Source organism: Poecilia reticulata, chromosome 18, assembly GCF_904066995.2.
Source record: "Poecilia reticulata chromosome 18, P_reticulata-male-v2, whole genome shotgun sequence".
Taxonomy (NCBI): domain Eukaryota; kingdom Metazoa; phylum Chordata; class Actinopteri; order Cyprinodontiformes; family Poeciliidae; genus Poecilia; species Poecilia reticulata.
The window spans coordinates 2,948,210-2,960,259 of record NC_088847.1 but is presented as its reverse complement, the minus strand read 5'-3'; the positions used below and the strand labels follow the sequence as shown (position 1 = coordinate 2,960,259).

General features: G+C 37.6%; 1 non-coding gene across 1 annotated transcript; it reads left to right on the top strand.

The window, feature by feature from the left end:
• The first annotated feature begins 11,278 nt into the window (after nt 1-11,278).
• trnat-agu (transfer RNA threonine (anticodon AGU)) lies at nt 11,279-11,352 on the top strand. Its single transcript has one exon. It is a non-coding gene; the product is annotated as a tRNA-Thr (tRNA).
• Nucleotides 11,353-12,050: the final 698 nt, after the last annotated feature.

Genomic DNA, 12,050 nt, shown 5'->3' with positions numbered 1-12,050 from the left:
GCATGACCTCGCCCCACTCCTCAACACAAACACACATGCACACACACGTACACGCAGAAAAGCCTTTAGAGACACTGACGTCATCTGATGCTGTCTGGAGAGACTTCCTCTCTACGAACACACAGCCTTTCCAATGTCTCTGCTGACTAAAACATGACAGAGCATGTGGAAAGTTGGATAACTGTTTTTCAGCTTTAACTTGCACGAATCACTGTGCCCCTGTGACTCAAGCAGGAGAAATGGACGGGAAATTCATGGATTTTCTTTGTCTCTGAACGTCTGAAAAGAGATAAAAGTAGCTGAACTGATGAATAAATAAACTGTCTGACAGTTTGGTGCTCCGTCATTACATTCTCAAGTGAAAGCGCACGGCCATGCCTTGAATGTTTCTTTTTTTACTTCTTTAGTTATTAAATTCTTGATGCATTTATTTGTCGGTAACGTCAAGATTAATGCCACCACATGTGATTTTTCAAGTTTAAAAAACACAAATAGAAAATTAAAGTGCGTTTATATAATATTTGGAGTATTTGTTAAGGGATTTTTTTTCTTAACCCAAAACAGTTTTTACCACCTGGAGTAGACTGCAGCACATCGCCTTTGAGGGGCTGCCCAAAACCCAACAGGCACACACACATGTTAACCCTCCACCATTCTCACACCAATTCACCCAACATAAACACACACAACAATGGACGTCATACTCCCACTTGTCTCCCCAAACAAACTCTGTACTGCCAGATCCAGGTAACATCCCCTCAATAGGACAGCATGTCCCAGAAAGAGGAGATGGGTCCCTTCTTTATGGGGTGGAGGGAAGCAGACCACCCAAACCTCCGCAGCAGCCTGGACGACAGCCGGACGCCGCCTAAAACCAGCCGTAAGAAAACCAGCAGATCTGTGTGAAAGTTTCATTAAACACCATGTAAGGGAAAAAAAACCCCTCACCAACACTCCCCTCAGCACAAAGATGAAAAAACAAAGAGCAGCAGCAACTGGTCAGTGCAGGGACTTTCTCTTAGATCTACCCAGAGTGTTAGCGACACACACATGTGGCCACACATGCACACACCCCAGTCCATGTGACCCATGGAGAGCAGCATGTTCAAAATGCCAGCCAGATATTGTTAAACAATTTTTATTTTATTTATTTTACCTTTATGTAACCAGGTAATTTTCAACAATGACATGTTCTGAAAACATTAAAACATTACATAACAGAATACAGAAGCTTATCATGAAACAGAGGAAAGAAATTATAGTATATTTAGTCATTTATACTGACTAAACATACTATAACACATGAGCCAACAGTGTTTAAAAGTGGGTCCATTGATCATGTACTGTGGTTTTTAGTGAGTTGATAATGATTGATTTTAAAGTTAGCGTTCTGACTAAAGAAGAAACTAAAGAAGAACTGCAAAACAACTTAAACAAAAATCTCATCTCAGCAAACACACTTATTCTGAGTAGCTTTCTCTGACAAATATGAATTTTTCTTGCTCTGTACATGCGAAACAGGTAAGGCAGATAATGTAATACTCAGGTTGAGTTTCCTCACCACATGCAGAATCACACGCTAGAAACATGCTAACAGGTTAAAGGGTTAATTTACAAGAATTTTCACATAGAATGAGAAATGTGCTGATGTGCTTCTGTTTGTTCTGAGGATACAGGAGTCATTTTGTCTGGAGGATAACTGGATGAATTATGCAGAATGATGAGCTGCTCTGACTAATCATGAATTTTTCCTGCATACAGTGAAGTTCCAAGAGTTCCAGTTATTTGTGGGGAATCAACTATACTGCATCTGTGTTACAGCCATCTTGTCCATTGTCACTTTGAGAATAATATGACAGAATATGCCATAATGTTTTGTAATATTACTCACTGATACACAAGTAGAGAGGATAGAGAACGTGAACCGATGCTCGGAACTTAGAATGTACCTGGAAAGGCTGATCACCATTCACAGCGCAGCTCAAACAAACCAGTTTTAACTTGGTCTCATCTACAGACTTGTGAATTTAACTGTTCGCAGAATGTGTACATTGTCAAACACATAAAGAGTTATAAAACACAGGGGTGCTGTGGTGGTGCAGGGGTTAAGCATAACCCACATAAGGAGGCCTTAGTCCTTGGTGTGGCTATCGCAGGTTCGATTCCTGGCCTGGGGACGCTTGCTGCATGTCTTCCCTTTCTCCTTACCTAGTTCACTGTCTTAGCACTTTCAAATGAAGGTTATTAGAAAAGAACTTAAAAAGAACCCTTAGGACCTTACACAGAGCATGTTTCTGTAATCACAGCATGACTTGAACATGCCATCCTTCCTGTAAATCTGAAATCTGTCTATCTGTAAAAGACAATACAAATAAATCATCTGGATTGTTTGGGTTTCTGGCTGCTCAGGAAGCATTTTCTAATGTTCCTAACTTGTCAAGACTGGTCTTGACAAGTATCAGTCATAAGCAGAAGACTGGAACCGGGACATTTCATTACTCACTCAAATTACTGAGCATGTGTCTGTCCTAGCAGGAGTCCTTAGTAAAAACTCATCAACCCGGTGAGGAACCTGGACAGCTTGGAGGTAGAATATTTGATGTGGTTGTATGACTCGATACGATCTGCTGGTTTGTTTTTTTTTAGATAGAAACGTCTTTAAATAATGAACTGAGCCTGCTGTACTGTTTAATAACCAGGATAACTGGAATGTTTGAATTGAAGGGATTTTTCTAAGTGCCGTGAGACGACAGTCGTTAATTGGCAATATAGAAATAAACTGAACTGAAATTGAACTGGTACTTTTTACATGTAGAGAACAATTTCATTATTTATCCAAGCTTTGTGGGTCAGTTCCCTCAAGCAATGTCATCAGAAATGCTTCAGTAAAGTTCACATTGATACTCTTCACAGTATATATTTATAATGTGCTGCCATGTTGTATATATACATGTTGCACGTCTTTTGGTCGTGTTTTGGGGAAGAATTATTACTGCATGCTAAAGCGTAGATTTTAGGCCTGAGCTGATCCAAAATTCTGGTCGAGTCGAGAGAAAAATAATCAGCTTGATGGTGAGTTCAGGGTGTGGTGGTGCTCGCGCTTCTGTGGTGTGTTTATTAACCTTATATGTACAGCACAGAGAAATTTAAACGAGAATGATCCCTATAAAAGTTATGTTAATCTACTTGCTGCAGTCTAAACAGAGGAGCAGGCAGTCGACTCTGTTGAGGAAAGAAAGAAATGAAGGTGCAGAAGTTCATCAGACTGTAACAACTCAATCACTTCCCAGGTGATTTGTGCTTGACTCACCCTGCATTTACAACAAGCAACAACATGGAGCTGGAAGATGTTACACAAAAACTAAAATGGGAGAGGTTACAATCCTTATTCAAAGTGTAACCTAAAAACAAAAGCAGAAATACCTTAATTTATGTAACATATTGCGTCTATTTCAGGCTCAGGCAGATAATTAAAGTTAGTTAGTGGGGGTGGATCAGGCACAGACACCGTGCCTGTGGGACTGGGTCTGGTCGGGTCGAATATTTTAGGCCTGATCATAACTCTACCTTGTCCTGTACATTTACCAAAAATGACTGCTGTGATTCTGACATCACAAATCCTGACAGGAAAATGATTAAAAGGATTTCACTGGCCAGGAAAGCTACAAGCTCCTTGAACTGTATCATAATAAATCTTTGCTAAGAATAAGCCTAAAAGATATATTACTAAAAACAAAAAAATGAAATGTTACTTCAAATTTTTTTATCTATTCTTTCATATATGGTCATCGCCTGAACCATAATTATATTGTTTGCTCAGTTCTACTTTTATAACATATAGTCCTGTCTTTTCAAACATCATAGCCTAAATTCCACAAATCAAATAAAAAATAAAACAAATCAAAATGAAAGGAAAAGATTTAAAAGGAAACCTTAGTTTAAAAATAAAAAAAACATTAAAGGGGGAGTATTATGAAAAAATTAGTACTTTCAATAGATTAAAAAATTTGATCCAGTAATCACACTCTGGCGCTGCAATTAATCACGATTAATCATAATTAAGCACTATGTCTAAGTTGTAAACTTAAAATATAAATATGCATGTGGCTGTTCAAACCCCTTCTGCTGCACTCCAACCAATTAATATGCAAACAGTTATAATTTTTCGTCAGTGTGTGTAGCAGAAAGCAGGTAATGCCGTCTCCCAGAACTCAATTCTGACAAAAAGGAAACTTTCTCCACTACATGCATACGAGTAGCAAATTTGTTCAGGAGACAAAAAACAGATACGATTTTATTTTCCAGTTGTTGCCAATTGGACTTTTCTTTACAGCATTTAGTGGATTTTAGAAGGTGTTTACATATCATATCATTGCCTCTCAAGGTAATTTTTTTTGCCAAAAGTGACTTTGGCAACAAAAAAAGAACAAAAAAAAACCCCGTCAAATTTAGGACTGTGAAGATACTGAAACATTGTGTGTGAGAAAAGCACAAAACCTGTCAGTTCATTTGAAGCCCTACAGATCAACAAGAGCTGAGTCATGTAAGAAGAATCCTTTTTTCAGCGGTTCTGCTGCAGCAGAGGTCACCCTGCTGTTCAGTCAGTTCACTTTCCCTTCATTGTCAAGAGAGATAATCAACATTCTTACTGTAATATGGAAAAACTTCCACATCCCCCAGGATCTGATAGATTCCATAAAAGGTTGTGAAGGGGAACTTGGTTGGTACCACCCACTCATGTCTCTGTGTGTGTTTATTCACTGTAAGTGGGGCTCGCCACATCCATTGTGTGTCCTTTTCTCCCAGACATCTAAAACATGATGATCATTGAAAAGTTATTTTGAGATAATGTGAGGAGGATCTGTTGAGCTTTAAGTGTTTTTGAAATATCTGATGTTGTTGATGGAAGTGATGGAGGCAGAGGATGAGAAGGAGTCTTTGGCTGTCAAGTGATTGTAAAACCCAGATTATTTAGGAGGTTTAAACTGGCAGGTGGAGTTATTATTTGCCAGATGATGGGAAATTAATCCCATCAACATAAAGCAACTTGGATAAACAATAATCTCAGGAAGATATTACCAAATGCAAGCCTTGTTATGGCTTTATTTTTTTTTAGATGATTAATTTTATGTAATTTCTTATCCTCCAATGGGAACACCTTAAATTTGGAAAGTTTGATGTGTAAGAGCGACTAATCCAACAGCCAAAATATTGTCTGGAGGTTTTCAACTGTTTTAGGGTCACGTTGATGTTCTGAATCCTAAAATCACATTGGTTTTGCTCAATCAGGTCAACTTTCTGAACTATGGAGCAACATGAGCATCGAAATGCAGGACTTGTTCTCACATCTGGAGAATCTGATCAATGAGTGATGAGCAGGAGGAGAGATTCCATCAGGACAGGGAGAGACGGAGAATTTTACAATGAAGACGTGATGTTCAGGTCACATGTACTTAACATTATCAGTGTTTACTCAATTTACATAAATCCAAGTTTGTAACTTTTAATTAATACACTCTGTTAGAAACATTTTTTTCTCGTAAAATCTTTTTTGGATGTGAAATATTAATGGAAATGAACTGATGTCACAAAAATGTCAACAACTTAGTCAGAAGATCCGATTTTTCTAAATCAAATTAGAATAAAAACCTGACCTGATTGGGAAACATGGATCTCATTTTTGGAATAAGTTGTGCAAAAATAGTCCTAATTCAGTTGAAAAAAACAAAGACAACTTCCAAAGAATCGTTTTTTGTAACCCAGTGTTACGTACTTTCATATTACATTGAGTGAAACATTTCAAGTCTTTATTTTTTGGTACTTTTGATGATTATCATTTACAGACAACAAAATTCTAAAATTCATTCTCTCAGAAAATGTGAACATTACATAAGGCCCTGTCCCTCCGCCGCCCTCTGGAACAGATTTTTACCTTATCTATGTTCCACAGACTCAGTGACACTGAGCAGAAGAATGCAGAAAGCCCGCTTCCAGATGCTGGAAGGTTTCTGGAAATGAATCAATCCCATTTTAGTAGATGATCTGTTCAGTGGTGTTGAGTGTGTTCTCTTCTTAATTTAATATTTCATGCTGAAAAAGGTGATGAGGTAATGTTTGTTTTATTTGTGTCTCTGAAATTAACACTTCAAATGCTCATTCAAATATTTAGAACAAATGTGAAATGTAAATTTGCCAGCATCTTGTTTTAGAAGAGAAGCTGTTCTAAAAGTGACTAAGCAGAGCACTGAATCCTGTTCCCTTTCTGATGAATCACCGGCCCTTTAACCACAGGAATCTTTCCTTTGCTGTTTCTCCTGCTTTCCTTGGCAACCGAAAGAGAAACTTTTCAGATCTGTTAGCAGAGGTCAGGAATTGGCCTTGTGTCATGGTTCCCCAAATAGCATGTTGTATAGTTGCTGTCAGCAAACATCAATGCTTTTAGCAAAAGAGGAAGGAGGGGGGGTTCACTGAAAACCACAAAATTGTTTCTGCAGAACAAAGGAAAACATCAAATAACTGAAATAAAGCTGCTGTTGCGCTTTGTGTGTTTACCCAACCCACCACACACCAGGATTACTTAACTTTCCGTGTTCCCCCAACCCGCCTTGGCTGTCAAGGAAAAGCCATTCACACTAATCAAAGAAATATTGTGTAAATAGTGAGATTTTATCCACAGCCTCTATAAAGGATGTTTGTGTTTTTCAGGTTCAAGGAAAAGACATTTCAAAGCAAACAAATTAAATTCAAGTCCTGTTCAGTCTGTATCCTACGGAAGAATTATGACTTTAATCTCAGAATTCTGACTTCTGAGATTAAAGTCAGAATTATTTATTTTCTGTGGCCGTAATCTTCTTCCGTAGGGCCATAGACCTAAAAACACAAAACATGAGAAGTAATAATTTAAAAAAAAATCTATGTTAATGAAACTAATAAAGCTGCTAAAAATCTAGAATCCAGAACGAATGAAAAAAAGTGTCATATTGGGTTTGTCTCTGTTTGCAGAAGTGACCATCTAACACTATACAGATTGCAAATTAAGAAATACAGACTTATTTCACAAATTAGAATTTTATTGAAAACTCCATTTATGTCAGGAACTTTAATTGAAACATCATATGGATTAATTACACAAAAGGATGTGAAAAGCCTTTATTTCTGTTAATCATGATGAATTTCTGCTTACAGTAAACAAAAGCATAACATTTGAAATTAAAATATTACATTGAACCAATAAAACCAAACATTTTTAATACATAACTGTACACTTAATGAAAATGATGTTTAAAAGTACTTTTAATCTGACAAATGAGTCTCATTGGAATGCATGTTCTAGTTTATGGAATGTACTTTTTTGAAAATGCTTGTGAGGAGCAGTCACGCCAAAAAACAAGTTTGAAAAACAAGTTTAATTTATGGACTCCAGATGTGGTAGCAGACGATTGGCTGCCCAGACCTAAACATGCTTGGACATAGGTATGTGATAACATTTACTCTGCGTTGACCAGAACCCTCTAGAAGAGATGCTGTCCAGTGATCAGTGGGACTTCACTGTGATTGGGTCACAGGTTTCTCATGATTTGGTTGTACTGCTTCAGGCTGCAGTTTGTAATAAAACTTTGCTGTTCAATCATAGTCCAGCATTCAGACTCTTATTCCTGAAGCATCACCACACCAACATGAGGACACTGATAGAAGACACCATACCTGTGTTCCCACTAAAATCAAACAGCCAAGCTTCACGCCTCGCCGGCCTTACACTCACTGCATCATCACTTCATTTTTCTCATTTCATTTGGTGATGATTTGGCTCCAGTAGCAGCTGGAGCAGATACAGCCATGGACCCTGAGAACCAAGGTCCAAAGGCACACTCCCCCCACCACACCAAGCTCCCAGTCCTGACACCAGTGCAGAACCATCACTGCACTGGTGGAGAAAATGCTCCTGCTCCCAGTCTCCAAACCCAGACAGTGAACCGACAACAGGGGTGTGGAAAGACCCCAGGCCTCCCTGCACCCACTCAGATGTGGTAATTCTGTTTTCTGGATGTGGGAGGATGCTTTCCGGCCCAACGTTCTCTCAGAGTGGGATCTGGAATACAGATGTGTTCGCTGTTGCGGTTCGTCTCCTTCAACAAACAAATGACTTCATCTGCACAACAATGTCCTGCTGTTGATTCAAAGCCAGCCCAAAGCAAAACAAACCAAGCTCCAGTTCTGGGAGCCCAAACCATCAGGGGCCACCCATAAAAGCTTGAATTTGAGCAAGAAAGCAGTTTCAGCATAGGCAAATATTTTTAAAATTAAACTTTAATATAAGATTTAAAGGTTATGTCAAGTTTACTTTGAAAAAGTTAAAAGAATCTTTGTTTATTTTCTTTTCATCATGTTGTAAAGTTTGAAAGAGGACCCAGAATAAAAAACAAGTTTCCGTTCAATACTGTTAACCGTTCCTGCTTAGTCTGCTGACCGTGGTCAAAAGACACAGGGGAGATCTTCCTCCAGGGCCGAAGTTTCTACTTCGTGGTTAACTCCCTCACTCGCTCTGAACATAAACCATGCAGTGGCACGGAGGTGGTTGGAGGTTAACTTTAATAGCTCTGGCTAACAGGTGAAGGTTGCACAGACTTCTCTTAGTAGCCGCTGCAGCGCCCCCTTCTGACCGGAGGACGCCTGCTACACATCTCACTCACCCACACACAACACACCACTCACTGAGCTAACATCACATACAGTGGAGGCACTTTCCGCAACAATACTGTTAATTTTCAGTAGTTCGTCTCTACCGATCAGATAGCAAAAATAAAACAAAAAATAAAACAAAAAACAAATAACGTTTAATCAACGTTATTTGCTCATTTTGTTGTATTCCAGTTTTTGAAAGTCTATTAATACAAAATAATTTAGCTAAATCTACAATCTGCAAATTTAGCAGATTGCCGATCAACTGCAATCTGCTAAATTAGATAGAAAACTTTCAAACCTAGTTTGAGTAATGAACTGAACTTGACAATACTGTTTGATAAGTATGTAAATTTGTAATAGATCTGATTAGATTGACTTTTTCAACAAAACGTCTTGAAGTGACATGTTTTGTGAATATAATTGAAATGAATTGAACTTGAACTGAACTTTGTTTTTGTCTGTTGTTTGTTGATTCTGTTAAACGTTCTCCATGGTGGACCTGTTGCTAATAAACTCTTTTGTTTTTACTCTGAACTCATGGTACATTAGTGGAAACCATCACTACTGTAACACATCGCACCATCAGCCCTTCTGACCAACACTTTTGTTCTGCCGTCCAAAAATATGTCTTAGGTTTATTGGCCTCTATAAATTGTCTTTAGTCATCGGTAGATGAATGCATTGTTGTGTTGCTGCTGGATGGACCAGCTACCTGACATAGGGTGGAAACTACGTCACGCCTGTTGACAGTTGGAGGAAGGCTGAATGAGACCAAAAAATAAATAAGCATATACAGAAAAAAGTGGAAACACATCTCAAATTGTTTTACCATTTTTATAGACTGGCCCACCAGTCACAGAACATTATAATATTGAGGACTTGGCTTATTTTATATAAATAATCAAAGAGACAACTGGATGATTCAAATTGACGTATCTTATTTTTTTAGTCTGCAAACAACTCTGTCACTACTATTATGTTGATTAGTCCCTTCTGTTGTGTTCCTGCTTCTCTTGTTAATTTTTCCAAACATCATCATGTGGATTTCCTTAGAAAAGACAAAGTTAAATAGTAAATTGAGGTGGAGATATTTTTGCAGGAGAAAGTTAAATTTTTTTGTTGTTAGTGACTTTGACCTATGGTTTTGTTGTTATGACAAGGCAGAGAATTAAAAGAACATTATATTTGTTCCAAATGATGACTGTTGTACTAATAGAGTAAGTATGTGGTTAGGGAATAGGAAGCCCAAAAAAGCCTGTTTTTCGGATAAGAACCAGGAAGTTACTCATGGAAAACATAACTACTGCACACTGATGATGTGTGTGCTTCTATTTTAAGAACATTGATGAACGGAAAGTTGAAAGGTTTCTGTCTTTTCAGCCTAAAGGGAGAAAAAAAAGAACCTTTACAGTCTCAAATGAATCACAAATGTATCTGCTCTCCATTACAACATGGTTTTTTTGTGAGTGTGTTCCTGGAAGGAGGACTTTCTGGATTGGGTCTTGGGGATTTGGTAGTGGAGTGCTGGGAGAGTGATTTTGCCTTAAAAAATGTGACTAAATATAGTCCCCTGCAAAGGGATTTTTATTGCTGCTAAATTACACAATTTAATGTACAACCCTAATCATCTTCAATGCATTCATATGTTATTAAGGTACCGCTTCTTACAAAGAAATACTTTCAGCTTAGAAAGTTTTATGCCACTTTAAAACTCACACTGAGAGTTTACAAGTCAGAAAGGACAAGGCACTTTATTATTTCTATATTTCCAATAGATGTTTCTAAGCAAAACTTTGCTTACATTTAAATCTAGATTTTCTTAGCATTGATCTATTATTTTCAATTAGAAATACCATCCCATTGTTTATCTAGTTCTGCTCATAAAATTGATCATTCTTGTCTTAGTTTGAAATCTTCATTAAAGGTTACTTATCAAAGCTTTTAAGCACAAAATGTTTCCATTGGATACAGACTGGAGGAACATGCTAACCAAGAAAGTATTGGTCAAAAGGTCCTGTGCAACCTGGCTTTGGTGTTTATTCTTTTCATATATGGAATTATGAATAGATTTGCTTATTTAAATGGCTGAAACAGTTTTTCTGCATTTCGCATTAGGTATATTTGATTTTGAAATATTACACTTTTTAAAACTATTTTATGTTGCTTTTACTCTTTTAGTTGAATTAGTGCAACTTTTTATACAGTTTTTTAAAGGTTTTTATTTATTACATTTACTCCCAATTATGAAAGGCTTCGTCGTCTATGCCGGAATTATTATTGACCATATTTAAAATTACTCACAATTTTATAAAAAGAAAAATTCCAATTACTAAATCTGTGTTCCATTCCAGGGCTATCACACCTATATTTATGATACAGTAACTGGCATATCTGGTTAAAATATAATTTTTCTGTCGTACCTTTTAACCTTGGATTGGACCCGAACAACTGTGACCTGTTATATATAACTAGCAACATCTGGAAGACCAAATATGGCTGCGTTGACGGCGAACGCAAACGTAAAACTGTGCAATAAACTGGAACTACTTAATACTATCAATGTTGATAAGCAGTACCATTGTCATGTGACGAGAGCGGCGCCGTGGCTTAGTTGGTTAAAGCGCCTGTCTAGTAAACAGGAGATCCTGGGTTCGAATCCCAGCGGTGCCTTTTCCGTTTCAGAGTTAATTGCGTTCGGTGATTTGTGTTCTGTAGTGCCTATGACTCTTCATAATTATTAAAAATCAACTCAAGAAACTGTTCTTTTCAATAAAAAACTTTTCATTTAACCTCTAGTTTTCTTTTTTATAATAGAACACGCAATATCTCTGACGCTCCATTTTGACTGCTGTGTGCTGTATTGAGGAGCAACCTTATGGAGTCAGTCGAGAAAGTAAATACAGTCAAAGCACATTCTGCTTGACTGTTAGTAGGTTCTGAGCTTCGACTTGCTGCAGCAGACAGAGCCTTAATCAATAGTAATATATTGATAAAAAGGTTTTACCATTAACCTCATTTCCTGTAAAATCACTTCTCACTCAGCCAATCAGGAATAACATTCAGTTCAAATTCCCTCATTGGCGAACGTCAGTGATGTCAGTAGTTTTATGAGACGGGGACTTCCACAATTAGTACTGTAAAACACACACACAGACACACACACACACACACGCACACACACACGCACACACACACACACACACACAAAATGTGTTATCTTTCTTGTGATTCAAGTCCATTAAACAGTCAAAGGTCAGCAGGGTTTAAAAAATCTTATGATTTTCTTCCTTGTTATTCTCACAAATAGAACGTGAGCTGTTCAATATCTGATCAGAGATATTGTTGGCGGTACAAAGGCTAAACACCTT